At 45.3% G+C, this 26,194-nt stretch overlaps 1 pseudogene; it reads right to left on the bottom strand.

Moving 5' to 3' along the window:
* Positions 1-3,112: 3,112 nt before the first annotated feature.
* LOC147974650 (S-locus-specific glycoprotein S13-like) overlaps positions 3,113-26,194 on the bottom strand; it is a 35,459-nt pseudogene continuing 12,377 nt past the window's right edge.

The following is a 26,194-nucleotide window of genomic DNA, read 5'->3' as shown; positions in this document are numbered from 1 at the left end:
CATCCACCAACGTGTCGCTTTGGGGCCCTTCCAGGCGTACGTGGCGGGAGGCTGTGCATCCAGCGGCGTGTGATGGCAAGCGGTGCTAACAAGTTTGCCATCGTGGCGAGCGGTGGCGTCCCTGACGGTCCCTTTTACACTGTTTAGGCGACGCAGACGGGCATTTAAGGCTCTTGTCCCCTGCCGTCAGGGTTAGGTATGACACACTGTAGCAGGTAGATGTGCCTACCGCAGCACCTTTCCATTTCTACCCTTTGCCTCCGTTGCCACCTGTCGGTGACCCCTTGAGCATATAAAAGGAGGCCCATGCGCAACGTAGAGGGGGGTTAGCTATTTGGAAGACACTCACGCTCGGTCTCGTTAGCTGCGGGTGTGTACTGTAGCACTCCGCGCTTCCGAGCAAGAAATCAATACAAACCACAAAGCAGGAGTAGGGTTTTACGCATCCGTGCGGCCCGAACCTGGGTAAATCGCTCGCGTGTATCGCCTCGATTTTCTCTTTGCACGATCTCCGCCCCCGCCGAACCGAAAGGGATCCGGTCCGCCGGTCCCATAGGTGCTCGTGGATCAGTACCCCGGCAAGCGGGTTGACGAGGTTGAGTGGGCTCGGCATTTTCTTCAGAGCCATTTTCTTTAGGTGCATCAACATGAAGTTCTTCACATTCTGGAATGACTTCTTCAGCAGATTCTTCGGTAGGAATGACATCCTCAGTAGCCTTGAACTTAACGGATTCCTCAGGTGACATTTCATCTAGCACAGGAGGTAGGTGCTCTCTTTGCGAGCCGTTAGTTTCATCGAACCGCACATCTACTGTTTCAACAACCTTGTGGTGATAGGTGTTGAAGACTCTGTAGGTGTGCGAGTCCTTTCCGTAACCAAGCATAAAACCTTGATGTGCTTTCGGTGCAAATTTAGAATTGTGATGAAGATATCTAATCCAATATTTAGCACCGAAGACTTTGAAATAACTCACATTGGGTTTCTTGTCAGTGAGGTCTTTTTGAAGAATTTTTGAAGAATTTGTGAAGATATACCCTGTTGATGATGTGGCATGCAGTATCAATTGGCTTAGGCCAGAAGCGAGGAGGCGTCTTGTATTCATCAAGCATACTGTGAGCCATCTCAACAAGAGTCCTGTTCTTGCGCTCCACGACGCCATTTTGTTGAGGAGTATAAGGAGCAGATAACTCGTGAGTAATACCAAGTTCATCAAGATAGTCATCAACAATAACAAAGCCATATAAAGATGCAACATTAGTGAATGTGGCATAATGAGTAGGGCCGAAGAGATCCATGTGAAGCAATTCAAATGGACGAGTGGTAGTCATGATAGTCTTTGAGGAATGCTTGGCCTTGGTCATCTTTCTAGCTTCACAAGCTCCACACAGGTGATCCTTGAGGAATTTGACACCCTTGATGCCAATGACATGCTTCTTCTTCGCGAGCGTGTGCAAGTTCCTCATGCCAGCATGTCCAAGTCGTCGATGCCATAGCCAGCCTTCTGAAGCTTTTGCAAGTAGACATGTAGCAGGTTGTGGTCCTGAAGAGAAATCAACAATATAAAAGTCTCCTCTCCTAAAGCCTTCGAAGACTTTGGAATTGCCAGCTTCCATGATCACAACACAACGATACTTGTCAAAGACAACAACCATATCAAGATCACAAAGCATTGAAACAGACATGAGGTTGAACCCTAAGGACTCGACAAGCATGACTTTGTCCATGTGTCGATCCATTGAGATTGCAACCCTACCTAGACCCAATACCTTGCTTTCGCCTTTGTTAGCGTAGGTGATATGCTTCAGATGCGATGGAGATAAAACAATGTCCATCAATAGGTTCTTGTCACCAGTCATGTGATTTGTACATCCACTGTCGAGGACCCACTCAGTGGCTTTGGGTTGATCATCCTGCAGATAAATTAGTGCACCTTACGAACTCATATACTTCATCAGTGAAGAATATGACATCAAATTCATCAGATCAATTTCATCAAGCAATAGAACAGATATAGCAGTATGAGGAGGTGAGAAATGAAAATTCATTTCTTCATGATAATCTTGCGTCCTTTCAAGCGAATTTAGGTCTCCAACAAATTCTTCAAACGTTTAAGTTCGTCTGGAGACCTGACCCTGCATAAGAGATTAGTTCTTTTTCTTCACCACCCACATCTGGAGGGGTGGCAAAGAGTTCATCATTCTGCGAGCTCCATAAGAGAAAGGTGGCATAGAAGCCAATCCACTTCATTTCGCATAAGAGGGGTTAGAGTAAGCATATGAATAAGCAGAGAAATTCTTTGAGGACTTATGAACATAATGATTTGAAGAATAATGCACATATTCATAGCCCTTATGCTTTGCCTGCGAAACAGAAGTGTTAGCACGATGATGTTCATATGAGGATCTGGATCCATATGAAGAATTTAATCCACGCGAGGAATTTGGTTGTAACACCCCGGATGTAACTTACCCAATTTGTACTCCAACTCTTGCCGTTTCCAGCTTTAAGTTATTTTATTTTCTCGGGTTCGGGTTTTTGTCTCCGTGTGTTGTTGTCGTTGTCATGCATCTCATATCATGTCACCATATGCATTGCATTTGCATACGTGTTCATCTCTTGCATTCGAGCATTTTCCCCGTTGTCCGTTTTGCATTCCGGCGCTTCGTTCTCCTCCGGTGGTCATTTCTACCTTTCTTTCGTGTGTGGGGATTAAACATTTCCAGAGTGGACCGAGACTTGCCAAGAGGCCTTGGTTTACTACCGGTAGACCGCCTGTCAAGTTTCGTACCATTTGGACTTCGTTTGATACTCCAACGGTTAATCGAGGGACCGAAAAGGCCTCGTGTGTGTTGCAGACCAACACCCCTCCAAGTTGGTCCAAAACCCACCTAAACCCTCTCCATCATCTAGAGCGTTCGATCACGATCGCGTGGCCGAAAACCGCACCTCATTTGGACTCTCCTAGCTCCTCCTATGCATATATATAGAACCCCTCCTCAAAATTCGCGGATCCCCTCGCCCGAAACCCTAGATCCACCCTCTCCGCGCGGCCGGACACGTCCGCCGCCGCCCGCGGCGAACCACAGGCCGCCATGTGGCCCGGCCACCGCCTCAGCCGCCGCAGCCCGCCCGGCCCGCGGGAGGCCCTCCCGGGCCCGGCCGCCGCCTCCCCGCACCGGCTCCTTCCTCGCCGACGCCACCCTCCGCGCCACCGCCCAAGCTCGTCGCCGGCCGCCGCGCCTCCTCGCGATCACCGCCCGACGACGCCTCGACCGCGCCGCCCCGGCAGCTCCGGTGGCCGCCGCCCCCGCCGACGCCGCCCTCCGCCGCCGCCACGCCGTCCTCTCCCCGGCCGGCAAGTCCTCCGGCGAGCTCTCCCTCCTCCGGCCATCTCCCTCCTCCGACGAGCACTGTTCCGGTCGTCCTCGAAGTCCGCGCCGATCCGGATTCAGATCTGGGAAAATATCTCGGGTTGACTTTTGCCCGAAACCCTAATCATTTTGCATATTTCATCGTGCTATAACTCCGCATCCGTAGCTCCGTTTTGGGCATATAGCATATCAAAATGTTCGTCTTAGAGAGTACATCATTTCATTCCATTGCATCATTTTCATTTGAGTTCATATTGATTCCCGAAATGCTGTTAGAATAGTGCTACTTGAGATATTTGTCAAATCTTCTGCTCCATTTAGATATTTGTCATTTTTGCCATGATTATTGTGTGCATGATATGCCCATGAGCTCTACATATGTTTTGTTAAGGGTTTTGCCATCTTTCCAGAGGTGCAACCCATGTAATTTTGTGATGTGTGTGGTGACCAGTACAAGCTTGCAAAGTGGTGCACTTGTTAGTGCTGATTTCAGGGACTTAGCATTTCCACTAAGTCCTTGAGCTGTTTATCTCATATGGCCATATGTTCATGTAGTTTCCTAGTCTGTGCCTCTTTTGAGGATGATCAATAAGGATGTTTTGTTAATCTTGTAGTGCTCTATCCATCCATGTCTTTGTTTGCAATTATGGAGCAACCTAGCTTGAGTCAATCGAGCTCTGCTTTTGCTACTTTGTGAATCTGGGCAGATTGTCTACTTGTTAGCGATTTTGCCGAGGATGTTGTAGTTGATCCGTGCATGCTATGCTATTGTTCTTGCCATGTCTAGCTTGCATTTTGTGTATTCTTGATGGGTGTATGCTTAGATTGTCATGACTTGCTCTGTAGTGAGTGCATCGAGCCCGTAAACATGCCTACTTGATATCTGTTTTCAGCATGCTCCGGTTTTCACTAAGTCTGAGAACTGATTATGTTTTTGCCATGTTCACAGGCTTGCAAATGTATTTTCTGATCCCTTTTGGCTCAAGGTCACTAAGGGACTTTTGTTAAGCATCATGAATGCATCCCTTCCATGTATTTTTATGCCATGTTTGAGTGTTGTAGCTTGTTCATCTCTTTGCATTTAGATGGCTACTTGCTGTAAATCGCAGACCGGTGTCATATTTGAATTGCTTGCCATTTCCAAACCGTAACTCCGATTCTGGCGTTCTTTATATCGTTTTCAAGAGATTTCATCTCATCTTTCCAGTGGCATACTTGGTTTTCCAAGTTGAGGCCAGGTTCATGCATCCTTTGTCAAATCTTGCATATGCATCCCGCATCGCATCCCGCATGGCATACCATCCTTGCATCATATTGTTTGATCCTTGCACGTGGTTGATTGTGTCCTTATTGCTTGTTTGTCTTGTTTGGGTAGAGCCAGGAGACGAGTTCGCTAACGAGGAGCCCGTTGAGTTTGCTTTCGAGGATCCAGTCAACTCTGACAACTTTGCAGGCAAGATGATCATACCCTCGAAATCAGTACTATCTTTGCTTTGCTAGATGCCTGCTCTTTTGCTATGCCAATGCTACGATGCCTACCACTTGCTTTCAAGCCTCCCAAATTGCCATGTCAAACCTCTAACCCACCATGTCCTAGCAAACCGTTGATTGGCTATGTTACCGCTTTGCTCAGCCCCTCTTATAGCGTTGCTAGTTGCAGGTGAAGATTGGATACCGTTCCTTGTTGGAACATTTATTTACTTGTTGGGATATCATTATATTATCTTGTTATCTTAATGCATCTATATACTTGGTAAAGAGTGGAAGGCTCGGCCTCTCGCCTAGTGTTTTGTTCCACTCTTGCCACCCTAGTTTCCGTCATATCGGTGTTATGTTCCCGGATTTTGCGTTCCTTACGCGGTTGGGTTATAATGGGAACCCCTTGATAGTTCGCCTTGATTAAAGCTTTTCCAGCAATGCCCAACCTTGGTTTTACCTTTTACCACCTAGCCTCTTTTTCCCTTGGGTTTCCGGAGCCCGAGGGTCATCTTATTTTAGCCCCCCCCCCCCAGGCCAGTGCTCCTTTGAGTATTGGTCCAACCGAGCGATGTCCGGGGCCACCAGGGGCAACTCTGGGCTGGCCTACCCGACGTCTTGCTCATCCGGTGTGCCCTGAGAACGAGATATGTGCAGCTCCTATCAGGATTTGTCGGCACATTCGGGCGGTGTTGCTGGTCTTGTTTTAACCTGTCGAAGTGTCTTGAAGAACCAAGGTACCGAGTCTGATCGGAACGTCTCGGGAGGAGGTCTATTCCTTCATTGACCGTGAGAGCTTGTCATGGGCTAAGTTGGGACTCCCCTGCAGGGTTTTGAACTTTCGAAAGTCGTGCCCGCGGCTATGGGCAGATGGGAATTTGTTAATGTCCGGTTGTAGATAACTTGAACCTTAACTTAATTAAAATGAATCAACAGTGTGAGTTATCGTGATGGTCTCTTCTCGGCGGAGTCCGGGAAGTGAACACGGTGTTGGAGTAATGTTTGCGCAGGTTGTCCTCTAGTTTCTCGCTCGCGCTTTGCCTTCTCTTCTCGCTCTCTTTTGCAAACAGGATAGCCACCATATTTGCTAGTCGCTTGCTGCAGCTCCACATATTTACCTTGCCTTACCTATAAGCTTAAATAGTCTTGATCGCGAGGGTGCGAGATTGCTGAGTCCTTGTGGCTCATAGATTACTATTACCCCAGATGCAGGGCCTGATGATTCCGCTCCAGGTGATGCGCTCGAGCTCAAGTGGGAGTTCGATGAGGACTCTCAATGTTACTATGTTTCCTTTCCTGATGATCAGTAGTGCTGCCCAGTTGGGGGTGATCGGGACCGTGTCGCATGTTGGGTTATCTTTTATTTTGGCGTCGTAGTCGGGCCATGAGTGTTTGGTTGATGTAATGTTATTTATGTACTGGATTGACGTGGCGAGTGTAAGCCAACTATGTTATCTCCCCTTTTATTATCTATATTACATGGGATGTTGTGAAGATTGCCTAACTTGCGACATATGCCTTCAATGCGATTATGCCTCTAAGTCGTGCCTTGACACGTGGGAGATATAGTCGCATCGAGGGTGTTACATTGGTCCATATGAGGACTTGGATCCATATGAAGAATTTGATCTGGGGTTCCTATTTTTCACAGGTGGTGTCATGATGACATTCACTTGAAGACTTTCAACACACCTTTTGGGAACCCAGATTTTCTTCATAGGGGGACTGTTCCTGCATTTAGTGCCAACATATCTAGCAAATACTTCACCATTTTGATTTTTGAACAGTTTATAGTTGGAGTCAAATGACTCATCAGAAGAATATGAAGATTCAAAGGTAAAGCCAGATAAAGTGGATGGATATACGGGAGGTCCCTTTGTAGCAACCCATGAGGTTTTGGTATACTGCTCAGGTTTCCAATAGGTCTCATCAGCATTGAGTTTCCTCTCAAAGGCAATACCCTCTTTCCTAGGGTTCCTGTTGAGAATCTGCTTTTTAAGCAAATCACAAAGAGCTTGATGCCCTTTGAGGCTTTTTTACATGCCTGTCACATACAATTCCTTCAACCTTGCATTGTCAGTGATACTAGTAGCATCCTCAAATGAGGAATTTGTGATAGCAGAGACAGTTGAAGAATTTGCAGCAATAGAAGCATTTGAACTTTCAGGTGAAGAATTAGCAGATTCTCGTTCAATGCATTTCAAACATGGTGGAATGAATTCAACCTGAGCGGAACTGATCTGTTGAGCAAGCAATGAATCACATTCCTTCTGAAGATCTTCATAACTCACCCTTAGCTGCTCAAGATCTTGCTTTCTTTGAAGAAATTCATAAGAAAGTTTCTCATGATCAGATAAGAGAGTGTTATGATGACTCTGAAGGTTGTCAAACTTAGACTGAAGTCTCTGAAGATTATCAGTCAGAGTTTGAGTTCGATCCATTTCTTCACCCAACAGGTCATCGCTTTTGTCTAGCATATTTTGAACCTTTTCAAAAGCCTTTTGTTGTTTCACAGCAATCTTAGCAAGTTTAGAATAGCTGTGCTTGAGGTTTTCATTAGATTCATCCTCACTTGATTCAGAGGAGGGGTATTTGAGTACCTTGGCACCTTTTGCCATGAAGCAATAGGTGGGTGCATAGTCATCATCCCCGTCGTCAGCAGTGTTGGGGAAGTCATTTTCCTCAGAGTTGAAGATGGATTTGCTGACGAAAGCAGTAGTGAGGGCTAGGCTCGCCACACCAGAGTCTGACTCCTCAGATGCCTCTTCTTCCTCATTTTCCTCATATTCGGCTTCAGAGTCCATTTCCTTGCCAATGAATGCCCGGGCCTTTTTAGAGCTGCTCTTCTTGTGAGATGAAGACTTCGAAGATTTTGATGATGAAGACTTTGAAGATTTCTTCTTCTTCTTTGAGTCATCAGAACTATAATCCTTGTACTTCTTCTTCTTTGATTCCTTCTCCCACTGAGGACAATTAGTAATGTAGTGACCAGGTTTCTTGCATTTGTGGCAAGTTCTTTTCTTGTAGTCACGAGATGAGGAATTTGATCTCATGTCATAACTTATTGAGGATTTACCAAAGCGACCACGCCTTGAGAACTTCTGGAATTTGCTCACGAGCATTGCTAGCTCCTGACTCAGTTCCTCAGGATCACCAATACTGCTACCAGAATCCTCACCTTCAGATTCAGAGACTGCCTTGGCCTTCAGTGCACGTGATCTGCCATAGCTCGGTCCATAAAGATCTCTCTTCTCAGCAAGTTGGAACTCATGAATGTTTAGCCTCTCGAGGATATCAGTGGGATCAAGTGACTTGTAGTCTCCATGTTCTTGTATCATCAGTGCCAGAGTGTCAAATGAGGAATCAAGCGATCTCAGCAATTTCTTCACCACCTCATGATCGGTGATGTCAGTGGCACCAAGTGCTTGAAGCTCCTTTGAGATGTCAGTGAGGCGATCAAAGGTTTGCTGAACATTTTCATTGTCGAGTCTTTTGAAGCAGTTGAAGAGATTGCGAAGAACGTCAACTCGAGAGTCATGTTGTGTTGAGAGTCCTTCGTTGACCTTGGACAACCTATCCCAGATAAGATTTGTTGTCTCCAAAGCACTCACTCTGCCATATTGCCCTTTGCTCGGATGGACACATAAGATGTTCTTCGCTTGAGAGTCGAGTTGCTTGAATCTCTTCACATCAGTAGCGTTAATGGTAAGAGTGACGGAGTGAACACCATTTTCCACAACATACCAGAGATCATTGTCAATTGCCTCAAGATGCATTCACATCTTATTCTTCCAGTAGGGGTAGTCCGTCCCATCGAAGGTAGGACACCCAGCAGAGACCTTAATCATACCTACAGTAGACATAACTAAAACTCCAAGCGGTTAAACCAAAATCACACAGAACAAGGGAGTACCTTGCTCTGAAACCAATTGAAAGTGTGTTATATCGACTAGAGGGGGGTGAATAGGCAATTTTTTCAAATTCATCACTAAGGAATTTCAGGGTGAGGAAATTCCTAAGCAACAAACTACTTAGTAGCGGAATAAGTACTCAGATGCAAGCATAACAGAGTAGTAGCACCGTCATCATGATGAAAGGAAAAAAAGCATAGAGTACAAGTAGCGTAAACACAGGATAAGCAGGCTGAAGACAAAGTGACTGAAGAATTAGGATTGAGGAAATTGAGAAAGTCTTCAGTCAAAGTCTTCAAATAGTAACGATCAAGTACATCTACACAGAAATGAGGAAATGAAAGGGTTGAGGAAATAGAACCAGTAGCTTGGTGACGGTGATTTGGTAGACCAGTTCCAACTGTTGTCACAGTCATACTTCTAGTTGGATCGGCTAGGTAACTAAACCCGAGGACACACAATCCTCACTGTATTCTCCTTGAGATAAGGTCACACAGACCTCGCGCAATCACTCAATGGCAAGTGTCAGTTTCTCCCAGAGCAGCCAACCAGCTAGTGGTTGTAGGGGGTGGCTATTTATAGCCTAGGGAGCAGCCCGACATGGTAAGACATAAATGCCCTTCAATGCTATGACCGTTAGGTGGGTAGATATTTTGAGACAGCTGGCGCGTAGCACAGCAACGGGCGGAAATTTGGCTATCAAATTCCTTAGGGCTATCATGTTTCTCACTTGTAGGCAATCCACACTGATGAATTCCTAAGTCCTCAGTCAGAACAAATTCCTTAGAGAACAGAAGATCTTCGTCTCTGTCACTGAAGAAGTTTACTGAACTGTATGAGATTTCCAATGGCTTCACTCGGAAGGATTTGTAGGTGTAGGATTTTGAGATGAGCATCACTTGGAAACTTTTCCTTAGTTTTACCTCGACCCCCTTTAACAGTACGGTGTTTCCTATGACTCAAGAAGGAGAAAACAAAACTACGAAAACAAAAGTCTTCATGCTTCATATTCCTCACATGAATATCAAGTCTTCACGGTCACACCAATTTCTTCACTTTCAAAGTCTTCAAGAAAACCAAAGTCTTCTGCTGAAGACATTCATTTTTAGGGGTCGACTTTCATCGTAAATATCAAACTCCTCATAGACTTATAGACCTGTGTACACTCACAAACTCATTAGTCCCTTAACCTATAAGTCTTCAGTACACCAAAATCACTAAGGGGCACTAGATGCACTTATAGAAGCCTCTAGTGAAACCTATGGTCCCCAGGTCTATTTTCTTTCATATATTTTCATATCTATATACCAAAAAAACCAAAAATACCTTGCTGAAATTTATTTACTTTTATGTTTTAGTAATTTTTATATCTATCTCCATCTTATCTCACCTTTGCAAGTGACCGTGAAGGGATTGACAACCCCTTTTCGCGTTGGGTGCAAATGTTTGATTGTTTGTGTAGGTGCATATATTGGGGACTTGCGTGTTTCTCCTACTGGATCGATACCTTGGTTCTTAACTGAGGGAAATACTTATCTCTACACTGCTGCATCACCCTTTCCTCTTGAAGGGAAAAACCAACGCAAGCTCAAGAAGTACCAGGAAGAATTTCTAGCGTCGTTGCCGGGGATATCTACATGAAGCCCACAAAGTACCCATCATAAACTCTCATCTCTTGCATTACATTATTTGCCAGTTGCCTCTCGTTTTCCTCTCCCCCACTTCTAAAACGTTTTCAGAAAAATACAAAAATATTTGCCTTTTTATTCGCCCTTCTTTCGTTTGTCTTTTTTGTTTGCCTTTTGTTTGCTCGTGTGTAGGTTGCTTGCTTTGTCACAATGTCTCAAGAAAATACCAAGTTGTGTGATTTTTCCAATACTAATAATATTTATTTTATTATTACTCCGATTTCTCCCGCCACTAGTGCGGAATCTTTTGAAATTAATGGCGCTTTGTTGAATCTTGTTATGAAAGATCAATTTTCCGGCCTTCCTAGTGAAGATGCCGCATCCCATCTGAATAATTTAGTTGAATTGTGTGATATGCAAAAGAAGAACGATGTGGATAATGATATTGTTAAATTGAAGCTATTTCCGTTCTCATTACGAGATCGTGCTAAAACTTGGTTTTCATCTTTGCCTAAAAATAGTATTGATTCATGGAATAAGTGTAAAGATGCTTTTATTTCCAAGTATTTTCCTCCTGCTAAGATCATCTTCCTTAGGAATGATATTATGAATTTTAAGCAACTTGATCATGAACATGTTGCACAATCTTGGTAAAGGATGAAATTGATGATATGAAATTGCCCTACTCATGGTTTAAATTTATGGATGATCATACAATTTTTATGCCAGATTGAATTTTGCTTCTAGAAATCTTTTAGATTCGGCCGCGGGAGGTACTTTTATGGAAATTACTTTAGGATAAGCTACTAAACTCCTAGATAATATTATGGTTAATTATTCTCAATGGCATACGGAAAGATCTTCTACTAGTAAAAAAAGTGCATGCGATTGAAGAGATTAATGTTTTGAGTGGAAAGATGGATGAACTTATGAAATTGTTTGCTAGTCCCCTAGGGGGGAGCCCCCTAGCTTGTGGGCCCCTCAGGAGTCCACCAACCTCCCTCTAAGTTCTATAAATCCTCAAATATTCTATTATCAACAGATGCATCCACCAAAATACTTTTTCATCGCCGTAACGTTTTATACCTATCAGATCCCATCTAGGGACCTTTTCCGGCACCCTGACGGAGGGGGATTCGATCACGGAGGGCATCTACATCAACTCTATTGCCCTTCCGATGAAGCGTGAATAGTTTACCACAGACCTACGGGTCCATAGCTAGTAGCTAGATGGCTTCTTCTCTCTCTTTGATTCTCAATGCCATGTTCTCCTCGATGTTCTTGGAGATCTATCCGATGTAATCTTCTTTTGCGGTGTGTTTGTCGACATCCGATGAATTGTGGCTTTATGATCAGGTTATCTATGAATATTATTTGAATCTTCTTTGAATTCTTATATGCATGATTTGATATCTTTGTGTTTCTCTTCAAATTATCGGTTTGGTTTGGCCACCTAAATTGGTCTTTATTGCAATGGGAGGTGCTTAGTTTTGGGTTCAATCTTGCATGATTTCACCCGTGACATAGTAGGGGTAGCGAGACACGTATTGTATTGTTGCCATCAAGGGTTAAAAGATGGGGTTTTTATCATATTGCTTGAGTTTATCCCTCTACATCATGTCATTTTACTTAAGGCGTTACTCTGACATTTATGAACTTAATACTCTAGATGCATGCTGGATAGCGGTCGATGTGTGGAGTAATAGTAGTATGCAGGCATGAGTCGGTCTAGTTGACACGAACATGATGCCTATATGCATAATCATTGCCTTGGATATCGTCATAACTTTGTGCTTTTCTATCAATTGCTCGACAGTAATTTGTTCGCCCACCATATTATTTGCCTTCCAGAGAGAAGCCTCTAGTGAAACCTATGGCCCCTAGGTCTATTTTCTTTCATATATTTTCAGATCTATATACCAAAAATACCTTGCTGAAATTTATTTACTTTTACGTTTTAGTAATCTTTTATATCTATCTCTATCAGATCTCACCTTTGCAAGTGACCATGAAGGGATTGACAACCCCTTTTCGCGTTGGGTGCAAGTGTTTGATTGTTTGTGTAGGTGCATATATTGGGGACTTGCGTGTTTCTCCTACTGGATTGATACCTTGGTTCTTAACTGAGGGAAATACTTATCTCTACTTTGCTGCATCACCCTTTCCTCTTCAAGGGAAAACCAATGCAAGCTCAAGAAGTAGCAATAGACACCCATCGTGAGAATAACACGCTTAGCATGGAAGATACCGACCGCCCCTATCACTCCATGAGAAATATGGGCACACAAAACAGATGATTATTTGAATGATTAGAGGTGGCACGTGCAAATTTACTTAGAACGACAGGGTAATACCGCATATAGGTAGACATAGTGGACTCATCTCGAACAACTTTGGGTTTAAGGATTTGGATGCACAAGCAACATTCCCGCTTAGTACATGCGAATGCTAGCAAATAGATTGAGAAGCGACCAGCTAGAGAGCAAAAATGGTCATAAACATGCATTGAGAATAATTAACATTGAATACAAGCATGATTAGGATATAAACACCATGAACATAAGTATCGTGGAGTCTATGTTAGTTTTGAATCAACTACATGTGTGAACATGTGCCAAGTCAAGCCACTTGAATTGTTCAGTGAGGATACCATACTAACATACTACATCATAACCATTTTAATTCATGTTGACACTCAAGACAAATCATTATCCACTCCTAGCTATTTAAGCATGGCATGAGTAACTATAATCTCTAATTGTCATCACAAATTTGTTTAATCATAATATGTTGAATCAAGATCGACCGAGCTAAACATATTCACAAAAACAAAAACAAGAAGAGCTCACACCAGCTTTCCTTTACCGCAATCACTTCATCAAATCATCACCATTACAGCCTTTCACTTGCACGGCAGAATCATGTGAAAATGATAATAATAGTGCAAGTGTGACATGGACTAAGCTGGAATCTGCAAACATTTTATTTAAAGGAGAAGACAAGGTAATATGGTCTCTTTGTTAGATAAACAATAATGCATATGAGAGCCACTCAACATTTTCATCGTCGTCTTCTCCTTATGACAACTCAAAGAAAAGAAAAGAATTTCAGAGAAATACACTGAAATATTTTTAGGGTTTTTAGTTTTTCTAAAGAAAATAGATTAACAAAGGAAAAAACGAGAAAAACTATTTACATGGGAAAGCTCCCAACAAACAAAAGAGGAGTGAGAAATCTTTTTCGGTTTTTCTTTCAATACTACAAACTAACTAAACAAGAAAGAAAACCCGAAAAGAAGCGAGAAATATTTTTGGATTTTCAAAGTTTTTTTTCAAACACACAAGAAGAAAGCGGAAAATAAAACTAACATGGTAAAATGAAAGAGGATGAACACTGACGACTGGAATGAATGTGTGGTACATGAATGTAATGTCGATGAGAAATACGTACTCCCCCAAGTTTAGGCTTTAGGCCTAAGTTGTTCTATGGCCATGGGTCAAAATATCCTCCTCCACGATAATACTGAGGCTCTTGAGGCTCCCACTGGTAAGCGGGCTCCTGCGGCTCCAACCGATAGATGGGCTCCTCGACGGGCTCAGGTTCAGGTTCTGGCTCTAGCTCTGGCTCAGCTGCTTGGGGTGGTGTCAAGACCCAATAAGCATAAATGTCCTCCGGCATAATTGTGTACCTGCCTGAAGAAACGTCAAACAAAGACAATGCAGCCATGGTAATAATCTCACCGGTGTCCTAACCGAACACCAAATTATACCAAAATCACCTCAGGCCACTATCAATATAATTGTGCTCAACCATACTAGCATAATCAAGATATTTAATGGGTAAAAGCTTCTCTTCTGCCTCGTCATGCCTAATAGGAATCTCAAAATGTTTAGCGAGGCGGGAAGCATAAATACCACCATAGATAACGCCCTTCGAATGGTTAGTGTGTAACTGTCGAGCAATCATAGCACCCAAACTAAAAGTTCTACAATGATAAAGAGCATGGCGCAAAATAGCAAGATCAGATGAGATGAGTGATCCACTCTACCACCATCCAGTCAAACACCTCCCGGCAAATAGTGAGTAGTAACGCAAAACCGGGAAATGTAAACTAGCAACCCTAACTTCAGAAACTCCTCTTCGCTCCCCCACAGTTACCTCAAATTTGAAATCTGAGACGTCTCTAGGATGTGGCTCTATAGGGCTGCCCTCATAAGGAATCATGTAAACTTCACAAAATTCCTCAAGTGACATCTCTCTAGGAATATCATATAAATGGAATGAAATAGTGGATATATCGCTCCTAGAGTGAAAATGAAAGTTTTGCACGAAAGTATTTCTGAGGAGGAGGTACTGGACACACTTATCTTCGAGGAAGGGATAATGTCAGCATTGATCGCCAAATGATAGAAATCCTCGAAAATTCTTGCATCCCTCAAGAACGTGTCATACGGCCATTCACACAGCCGCACCTCAGCCGCGCGTGGAGGATTTTACTTGGGCTTCAGGGCTTCCTTAGGACCCCGGCTCGAAGAACCTCTCAACCTCCACTTGTGCATTTTCTTTTTTTGAAAATCTTTGAAATTTTTAGTGACTCGAAATAAACGTGAACAAAACTACCAAATTGTAACAACTACTCCCACAAGTGTCTAGAGGCTATATCATGCGTCAAAACTACTTTGAACCATATAAATTCAACATGCAAGATAAAAAACATGGTCAACATAGCAGCAAAAATTTGTGAAATATAAAACACTGGAACAAAAACTAATTGGACCATTGGAGGAGTCACATACCAAGGAGTAATCCCCCAAAACAGTTTCGGAAATGGATTTCCGAGCAAGTGATACGTCTCCAACGTATCTATAATTTTGGATTGCTCCATCCTATATTATCTACTGTTTTGGGCAATATTGGGTTTTATTATCCACTTTTATATTATTTTTGGGACTAACCTATTAACCGGAGGCCCAGCCCAGATTTGTTGTTTTATGCCTATTTCAGTATTTTGAAGAAAAGGAATATCAGACGGAGTCGAAACGGAATGAAATCAACTGGAGAAGTTATTTTTGGAAGGAAACACACCTGATGGACTTGGACCCCACGTCAGAAGATACGGGAGCTGCCCACGAGGGTGGGGGCGTGCCCACCCCCCTAGGGCGCGCCCCCCTGCCACATGGGGCCCCCATGGCTCCCCTGACGTGCTTCTTCTGCCTATATAACTCCATATACCCTAAAACTTCCAGAACACACAATAGATCGGGAGTTCCGCCGCCAGAAGCCTCCGTAGCCACCGAAAGCCAATCTAGACCCGTTCCGGCACCCTGCCGGAGGGGGCAATCCTTCTCTGATGGCCATCTTCATCATCCTGGTGCTCTCCATGTTGAGGAGGGAGTAGTTCTCCCTCGGGGCTGAGGGTATGTACCAGTAGCTATGTGTTTGATCTCTCTCTCTCTCGTGTTCTTGATTTGGCACGATCTTGATGTATCGCGAGCTTTGCTATTATAGTTGGATCTTATGTTTCTCCTCCCCCTCTTCTCTCTTGTAATGAATCGAGTTTCCCCTTTGAAGTAATCTTTTTGGATTGAGTCTTTAAAGATTTGAGAACACTTGATGTATGTCTTGCCGTGGATATCTATGGTGAAAATGGGATATCACGTGATTCACTTGATGTATGTTTTGGTGATCAACTTGCGGGTTCCGCCCATGAACCTATGCATAGGGGTTGGCACACGTTTTCGTCGTGATTCTCCGGTAGAATTTTGGGGCACTCTTTGAGGTCCTTTGTGTTGGTTGAATAGATGAATCTGAGATTGTGTGATGCATATCGTATAATCATACCCACGGATACTTGAGGTGACATTGGAGTATCTAGGTGACATTAGGGTTTTGATTGATTTGTGTCTTAAGGTGTTATTCTAGTACGAACTCTAGGGCTGTTTGTGACACTTATAGGAATAGCCCACCAGATTGATTGGAAAGAATAACTTTGAGGTGGTTTCGTACCCTACCATAATCTCTTCATTCATTCTCCGCTATTAGTGACTTTGGAGTGACTCTTTGTTGCATGTTGAGGGATAGTTATGTGATCCAATTATGTTATCATTGTTGAGGGAATTTACACTAGCGAAAGTATGAACCCTAGGCCTAGCATTGCAATACCGTTTACGCTCACTTTTATCATTTGTTACCTTGCTGTTTTTCTAATTTCAGATTACAAATACCTTTATCTACTATCCATATACCACTTGTATCACCATCTCTTCGCCGAACTAGTGCACCTATACAATTTACCATTGTATTGGGTGTGTTGGGGACACAAGAGACTCTTTGTTATTTGGTTGCAGGGTTGCTTGAGAGATACCATCTTCATCCTACGCCTCCTACGGATTGATAAACCTTAGGTCATCCACTTGAGGGAAATTTGCTACTGTCCTACAAACCTATGCACTTGGAGGCCCAACAACGTCTACAAGAAGAAGGTTGTGTAGTAGACATCAAGCTCTTTTCTAGCGCCGTTGCCGGGGAGGTGAGTGCTTGAAGGTATATCTTTAGATCTTGCAATTGAGTCTTTTAGTTTCTTGTTTTATCACTAGTTTAGTTTATAAAAGAAAACTATTAAAAATGGAATTGAGTTTGTCTCATATGCTTCACCTTTTTAATATCTTTCGTAAGTATGATGGAAAGGAAAATTGTGCTCAAGTGCTAGAAGAAGAAATCTATAAAATGTTTGGCACTAAATATTTGAATGATGAGCATGATTGCAATGTTGTTAGTACAAATTCTTTGAATATCCATTATGCTAATGATGATTGCACTAGTTATGATGAAATGCCTCCTATAAACATGTCAATTTTTGTGGAGTAGACTGGGTTTGCAAGTACAAACCAAATAGGGAAGATAGATATTGCAAGAGGCATAAGTACTTAGAAACCAAATTTTTGCAAGAAGAGCTAGATGAATGTGCTGAAAAATTAAGATATCTTACCCATACTTGCGAACTTTGCAATGAACATGGTCATTTAAATATCAAATGCAAATTGTTCCATGACCGTATCGTGTCCAAAAATTGTGATGACTTGATTTCCCTTGCACATCATAATGAACTTAGTTTGCTCTTGGGTTATGAAGAAATGAAACGTATAACTGAGGGTATTCCAAAATTTAATCTCGAAAAACTTCTTGGTTTTGATCTAGAGAAGATTTATATGTATTGTGCGGTGAATTGCATTGAAAATCCTTACATTGCCAATTACATAAAGAAAAGAAAACAAATAGAAGATGAAGAGAATACTACTGAAAGGGAAGAGACTTCCCAGTATCCTCCTATTATTTCTTATGATGAATCACGTAACGAGGAGGAGCCTCCTATTCAACCAATCTCATTAATAAGGAGCTCCAAAAAGAGGATTGAACCCACACATGATGTGGTTAAGAAGAAGAAAAGAAAAAGGAAGAGAGGTAAAAAGGTATCTCTCCCAAATAAAGTTGCTCCTATTATTGTTGTGCCTCATGAAAATGAAGATGATACACTTGATGATGATCTCGTTATGCCTATTGCTTGTTGTGATGATTATGATTGGGAAGATAATGATACTTCTTATGATCTTGAAAATCTTTTTGGTACTTACTTGGAAGAAGATAATAATTGCTATACTATCGGTGCTATCTATACTATTAATGATGAGAGTGATTATGCTTATGATATGAAAAGGCCCAAGCTTGGGGAAGCTATGTTTGATGAGGATGACATATTTGAGAATATATTTGCTGCAATTAATGTTTTTCCCAATCTTGGGGAAGCTATGATTAATGAAGATAATATTTTTAGTCTCCCAAGTTTTGATATGCAAGTTTATAATGATGATAGCATGCCTCCTACTTATGATGATTATTGTGATGATACTTATGCTATAAAAAGTAGTGATTATATTTATAAAACTTTTCATGATTATGAGTACCCTTTCTCTGAACATTACTCTTTTAATGTGGAAACAATTTATAGTATTCAAGTCTCTTATGATACTCCCACTATTCCGAATGAGAAGAATTTTGCTTATGTGGAGAGTAGTAAATTTCTATGCTTGTAGATCATGAAAAGAATGCTTTAGGTGCTGGTTATATTGTTGAATTCATTGATGATGCTACTGAAAATTATTATGAGGGAGGAATATATGCTTGTAGGAATTCCAATAATATCAAGTTTCCTCTCTATGTGCTTAAAGTTTTGAAGTTATGCTTGTTTTACCTTCCTATGCAAGTTGATTCTTGTTCCCACAAGTTGTTTGCTCACAAAATCCCAATGCATAGGAAGTGGTTTAGACTTAAATGTGCTAGTCATATTCTTCAAGATGCTCTCTTTATGTTACAAGTCTTATCCTTCATGTGAGCATCATTGAAATCATCATGCCTAGCTAGGGGCGTTAAACGATAGCGCTTGTTGGGAGGAGATGTCGGGGTTGCTGATACACGGGCACCTATGGGACCGGCGGACGGGGTCCCTTTCGGTTCGGCGGGGGCGGAGGTCGCGCAAAGAGCAGATCGAGGCGGGGCACGCGAGCGATTTACCCAGGTTCGGGCCGCACGGATGCGTAAAACCCTACTCCTGCTTTGTGGTTTGGTATTGATTTCTAGCTCGGGAGCGCGGAGTGCTACAGTACACACCGGCGGCTGGCAGGACCGAGCGTGAGGGTTCGAACTGGCTAACCCCCCCCCCTCGTTGCATACGGGCCTCCTTTTATATGCTCAAGGGGTTACCGACAGGTGGCAACGGAGGTAAAGGGCAGAAATGGAAGAGTGGTGGTTGGTACAGCTACCTGTACAGTGTTATCATACCTAACCCTGGCGGCAGGGGACAAGGGCATTAATTGCCCGTCTGTGTCGCCTAAACAGTACCGAAAGGGACCGCTAGGGACGCCACCGTTTGCCACGATGGTTATCTTGTCAGCGCCTGCTTGCCACGATGGTTATCTTGTCAGCGCCTGCTTGCCACGATGGTTATCTTGTCAGCGCCTGCTTGCCACCGCGCACCCCTAGCTGCACGGCCTCCTGCCACGTGTGCTTGGGAGAGTCCTAGAGCGACACGTTGGCAGGTGAGCTGGAGCGCGGGCACGAAGTGGGGGTTTCCCGCGGCAAGCTCCTTGCCGCAGTCGCCGTCTTGTCGTGTTCGGGAGCTTGTCGCTCACCGGGCCTTGCCGGGACGCGCGGCGCATCGCGGCAAGCTTTTCTTGGTATGCCTTGAGTGGCCTTCCCGGCAAGCTCCTCTTGCCGGGGTCTTGTCTTCTTCCCGGCCAGCTTCTCTTGCCGGGGCCTTGGTTGGCCTCCCCGGCAAGCTCCTCTTGCCGGGATCTTAGTTTGAGTACTTTGTTCTTGAATGGTCTTCAAAGTAGCCGCGGAGGGTCTTGGCGGCCACTCGGCAAGCCTTGCCGTGGGACGCTGCGACTGCCCGTGCACAAGTTCGGGGTATTAGGGTACCCCTACTCTAGTGCACCGACAGGAGGCAACCCAATTTTATTTTTATTCCTTGCTTTTTACTCCTGTTTAGTAATAAATAATTCATCTAGCCTCTGTTTATATGTTGTTTTATGCTTTTAATTAGTGTTTGTGCCAAGTAGAACCTTTGGGAAGACTTGGGAAAAGTCTTGTTGATCATGCTGTAAAAAACAGAAACTTTAGCGCTCACGAAAATTGCTGCCATTTTTATTTGGGGAGTGATATTTAGTTAATTCTTTTTGCAGATGATTAATAGATAAATTCCTCAGCTCCACCAATTTATTTGAGAATTTTATGAGTTCCATAAGTATACGTTTGATCCAGGTTACTACAGACTGTTCTGTTTTTGACAGATTCTGTTTTTCATGTGTTGTTTGCTTATTTTGATGAATCTATGAGTAGTATCGGAGGGTATGAACCATGGAGAAGTTGGAATACAGTATATATTACACCAATATGAATTTATAATTAGTTCATTACAGTACCTTATGATGGTGATTTGCTTTCTTATACTAACGGAGCTTCGAGTTTTCTACTTTAAGTTTTGTGTTGTGAAGTTTTCAAGTTTTGGGTAAGGATTCGATGGACTATGGAATAAGGAGTGGCAAGAGCATAAGCTTGGGGATTCCCAAGGCAACCCAAGGTAATATTCAAGGATATCCAAGATCCTAAGCTTGGGGATGCCCCGGAAGGCATCCCCTCTTTCGTCTTCGTTCATCGGTAACTTTACTTGGAGCTATATTTTTATTCACCACATGATATGTGTTTTGCTTGGAGCATCAATTTATTTTGTTAGTATTTGCTTGATGTTATTTAGAACAATGTTTTGCATCTTTTATTTCAATAAAAGTGGCATTGATAGCCTTTACTATGCCTATGTTACAAGTATACATGTTACTGTTTGAAAACAGAAGGTTTACCGCTGTTGCAATAATTCCCTAGAAAATTCAGAATGTGATAAAATGTTGAAACCTTTTGCATATTAAGATCTGATAAATTTACTACAGTGGGAATTTTCTTTCATGATTTTTGGAGCTAGGGAAGTATGGATGTTGCTGCATTCTTTACAGTCTGTAGACTAGGGGGTAACTGCCTCTGCTCCATAGACTAGAGCAAAGGGTGTCTGTCCAGTGGCTCGATTTGGCGTCGTTCTGATCGACCAAAGAGCCACCGGCAGCTCCTCGATCCAGTTACTTCCGCACTTGTGCAGCCTGTCGAAAGTTCTGGTCTTGAGCCCGCGCAGCACTTCAGCATTTGCCCTCTCCGCTTGACCGTTGCTTCTCGGGTGAGCAACAGAAGCGAAGCAGATCTTGGCGCCAAGATCTTGGACGTATTGCATGAAGGTGCGGCTCGTGAATTGCGTACCGTTGTCGGTGATTATCCTGTTAGGGATCCCGAAGCGGCAAACAATCGACCTGAAGAACTTGATTGCTGACTGTGCGGTCACCTTCCTCACTGGTTCCACTTCCGGCCATTTTGTGAACTTGTCGATTGCAACGTACAAGTACTCAAAGCCCCCGACAGCTCGGGGAAAGGGGCCGAGGATGTCGAGCCCCCAGACCGAAAATGGCCAGGATAAAGGGATCGTCTGGAGAGCTTGAGCTGGCTGGTGTATCTGCTTGGAATGGAACTGGCACGCTTCACACTTGGTTACTTGTGCAGTTGCATCCTGGAGGGCTGTTGGCCAGAAGAAACCTTGCCGGAACGCTTTGCCGACAAGGGCTCTTGCGCCAATGTGGTGACCACATATGCCTCCGTGTATCTCTGCCAACAGCTTTTGTCCGTCTTCCCGGTGAATACACTTCAATTTCACACCGTTGAGTCTTCTTCTGTACAGTGTCTTGTCGACAAACTGGTACATACTTGACTGCCGGGCTACTCTTTCCACTTCTTCTTGCTCTTCGGGAAGTTCTCCTATCTGAAGGAAACGGACAATCTGCTGCGCCCATGTTGGAGCTTGTGGCTCGACAACAAGGACTAAAGGCAAATCTGCCGCTGCGGGAACATCCGCTTCTACGGCAAGAACCTGCGGCTCTGCCGGAGCTTGACGTTCCCCGACAAGCTTGCCGGAGCAAAACTCATCGGGAGCTTCTGCTTCAACGGAACAAACCCTAGGGCTTGCCGGAGCATCTTGCTCCTCAGCGTTCTCGGTGTTGTTCTCAGCTGCTGCGGGAACGTCCGCTTCTACGGCGAGGAGCTGCACCTCTGCCGGAGCTTGACGTTCCCCGACAAGCTTGCCGGAGCAAAACTTATCGGGAGCTTCTGCTTCAACGGAACAAACCCTAGGGCTTGCCGGAGCAGACTGCTCCTCAGCGCCTTCGGCGTTGATCCTAGGGGCCTTCTTGGCGGCGGCTTCGGGAAGCTCTGCCGGCAGGCAGTCACCAGGAATCAACTTCCTCTTCTTGCTCTGTCCAGTTGATGGTGTTACGGACGGTTGAGTCAGCTTGAGCACAAAGATCCCTGGTTCCACAGGTAGCTTAAGTGCGGCGCACTTTGACAGGCCGTCAGCAATGGCGTTCTGAGCTCTTGGAACGTGCTCCATTTGTAGGCCGTCAAAGCGCTCTTCTAGCTTTCTCACTTCGTCAACGTAAGCTTCCATCAACGGACTCTGATAATTCTTGTTTACTTGGCGGACGACAAGCTGTGAGTCACCCCTGACAATGAGCTTCTTGATCCCAAGGTCTGCCGCGATCCTGAGACCGGCAAGCAATCCCTCATACTCTGCAGTATTGTTTGTTGCTTGCTCCTTGGGAAAGTGCATCTGGACTATGTACTTGAGGTGCTCTCCGGTGGGTGCGATAAGCAGCACACCAGCGCCGGCGCCTTGCAGCGAAAAGGCACCATCAAAGTACATCAGCCACTCTTTGCTTGCTTCCTTGTCGGGGATGCTTGTTTCTGGAATTTCTTCATCTGGTGTTGGCGTCCACTCTGCTATAAATTCTGCCAATGCTCTGCTCTGGATAGTTGAAGTGCTTTCAAACTTGAGGCCAAAGCTTGACAGTTCCAGTGCCCACTCAACAATCCTGCCTGTCGCTTCTGGATTCTGCAGTATCCTCTTCAGCGGAAAGCGAGTGACAACTGTGATCTCATGTGCTTGGAAGTAATGGCGCAGCTTTCTCGAGGCCATGAGAAGGCCAAAAAGCAATTTCTGCACACCAGAATACCTTGACCTAGCCCCCTGCAGCAGGGAACTGACAAAGTAAACTGGGCGCTGCACCATTTTCTTCCGTGTCTCCTCGTGCATCTGCACAGATCCATCTTTGTCGGGACCAAAGCTTGTCGGGGAAGCCCCCTGCTTGTCGCTGGATGCGCTTGCCGTGGTTGCTGGCTCATCATCTGCCTCCCTTTCTGCTACTAACACAGCACTAACCACTTGATTGGTTGCCGCTATGTACAGCAGCAACTTCTCTTGTGGCTTAGGTGCGACAAGTATTGGAGGGGAGGACAGGTATTTCTTCAGGTCTTGCAGCGCAGCCTCCGCTTCCGGAGTCCATTTCATTGGACCTGCCTTTTTCAATAATTTGAAAAACGGCAGGGCGCGCTCAGCAGACCGAGAGATAAACCTGCTGAGAGCAGCCACGCAACCGGCAAGTTTCTGTACATCCTTGACGCGCTTTGGTGCTTCAATCTGCTCAATGGCCTTGATCTTGTCGGGGTTGGCTTCAATTCCCCGCTGAGACACGAAGAACCCGAGAAGCTTGCCGGAGGGAACTCCAAACACACACTTCTCTGGGTTGAGCTTGAGGCTGATCTTGCGCAGATTTGCGAAGGTCTCGTCTAAGTCTTGAATCAGGGTTGCTCTGTCCTTGCTCTTGACCACTATATCATCCATGTAGGCTTCCACATTTCTGTGCATTTGTGACTCAAGAGCAATGTGGACTACCCTTGCAAATGTCGAACCAGCATTTTTTAATCCGAAAGGCATCCGTACGAAATAGTACGTGCCACATGGAGTAATAAATGCGGTCTTCTCCTCATCCTCTTCTGCCATGAAGATCTGATGATATCCTGAGTATGCGTCAAGAAATGAAAGCAAATCACATCCGGCTGTGGAGTCAACAATCTGGTCAATGCGCGGCAAAGGAAATGGGTCTTTGGGACAAGCTTTGTTAACATCGGTGAAATCGATGCAAAGTCTTCATTTCCCGTTTGCCTTGCGCACGACTACAGGATTGGCCAACCATGTGGGATGGAGCACTCCTCTGACAAGGCCTGCTGCTTCTAGTTTCTTGATCTCTTCTGCAATGAATTCTTGGCGCTCCACTGCCTGCTTCCTGACTTTCTGCTTGATGGGCCGCGCATGAGGACAAACGGCAAGGTGGTGCTCAATCACTTTCCTGGGAACACCGGGGATGTCAGACGGCTGCCATGCAAACACGTCGACATTCGCCCGCAGGAAAGCAACGAGCGCGCTTTTCTATTTAGGGCCGAGCGTGGCACTGATGGTGAAGGTACCACCAGTGCCGTACTCCTTGGCGGATACCTTCTTCGTCTCTGGCGGAGCTGCCATCGTCTTCTTGTACTTGCCGGTGGAGCTCGATGGTGCGTCCTCAACGGCAGCGCAGCACTCCGAAGGGGTGCGCTTGCCGGAGTGGGCATCAGAACTCTTGCCGGACTTGGTCTTCTTCCCCCCGGGAGCTTCAGCGGCAAGTGGATTGCGATCTGCCGTTGCTGCTGCTTCCCGGTAGATCTTGTCGGCACAGATAAGAGCATCCTTCTTGTCGCCAGGGACAGAAATGACGCTTATCGGGCCAGGCATCTTCAGCATGTTATATGCGTAGTGAGAGGCTGCCATGAACTTGGCGAGTGCTGGACGGCCAAGTATCCCATTGTAGGGCAATGGGATATCGGCAACGTCGAATGTGACCTTCTCAGTCCTGAAGTTTAGCTCGCTGCCAAATGTTACCGGCAGCGTGACCTTCCCCTTCAGCTTGCTCCTTCCCGGGCTGATTCCTTGGAATGTGCCGGTCTCTTCGAGCTCGCTGTCAGGGATTTGGAGTTTCTGGAGTACTGCGGAGGAGATCAGGTTCAAGCCGGCCCCGCCGTCAACTAACATCTTAGTGACCTTGAGGTTGCGGATAGTTGGTGAAACCAACATCGGCAGGCACCCGACCGCAGTTGTGCGATCAGGGTGGTCCTCAATGTCAAAGATGATAGGCGTGCTGGACCATTTCAGAAGCTTGCGCGATTCGACAGGCGGTTCTGCTGCATTGACTTCCCGCGCCCACTGCTTGAGTTGGCGGTGTGAAGTGTGAAGAGAAGCACCGCCGTCAACGCACAAGACCTCTGTGGCTTTCTGAAACTCCTGTTCACTGGTCTCAACATCATCCATATCTTCGTCGTCGTCATCTTCATCGTCGTCGCGGCCGTGGGGAGGCCGGTCTCCTTGCCGCTGCTTGGCCTTGCCGCGGCGTCCTCCCAGTCCGGCGTGCTTCTTGCCGGATTCTTCAGCACCCCCTTGGGCCCTCTCCTTGTCGCGCCACTCGTACTCAGCTCTTTGCTGCTGGACAAGCTGCTCGACCTTCTTGCAGCTCCGAAGGTCATGGCCCTTGGTGCGGTGAATCTTGCAGTATTGGTGGTCGGAGCCGTCCTGCTTGTCGGCGGCCGCCACAGCCTGGCAGTTGGTGCATGCGGCAACTTCCTTGCCGGAGCTACTGACCTTGGCTCGCTTGGCGCCACCGTCGCTGCTGGACTGCTCAACGACCAGCACCTCTTTGTTCTGCTTCTTCCTGTTGTTGCGCCGCCGGTTTTTCTTTACCGGGGCGGCATCCTCGCTGTCAGATCCCCCTGCTCCAGTGCTTTCTCCGGGGAATTTCCTCCCTTCCTCAGCGCGTGCACACTTGTCGGCCAGGGCATATAGCTCGCTGACGTCCCGAATCTTGCACATCGCCATTTCCTCCCGCATCCTGCGGTTACGCACGTTCTGATGGAACGCGCTGATTACCGCAGCAGGGTGGATATTTGGGATGTTGTGCTATACACGGCTGAACCTCTGGATATACTTGCGCAGGGGCTCTCCTTCCTTCTGGACGAGCAGATGAAGATCACTCTCTTGGCCATGAGGTTTGTGGCCGCCTGTGAAGGCGCCGACAAACTGATGGCGTAGATCAGCCCAGGAGGATATGGAGTTGTCCGGCAAGTGCATGAGCCAGGACCTGACGTTGGGCTTGAGCACCAACGGGAAGTAGTTGGCAAGGATCTTATCGTCCCGCCCCCCAGCAGCCTGCACCGTGATGGTGTAGATGCTGAGGAACTCCGACGGATGCGACTTGCCGTCATACTTCTCGGGTACATCTGGTTTGAAATTCTTCGTAC

The sequence above is a fragment of the Triticum urartu genome, chromosome 4A (genome assembly GCF_056163025.1).
Source record: "Triticum urartu cultivar PI428250 chromosome 4A, HENAU_Tu73, whole genome shotgun sequence".
Taxonomy (NCBI): Eukaryota; Viridiplantae; Streptophyta; class Magnoliopsida; order Poales; family Poaceae; genus Triticum; species Triticum urartu.
This window is presented reverse-complemented; position numbering and strand designations above follow the sequence as displayed.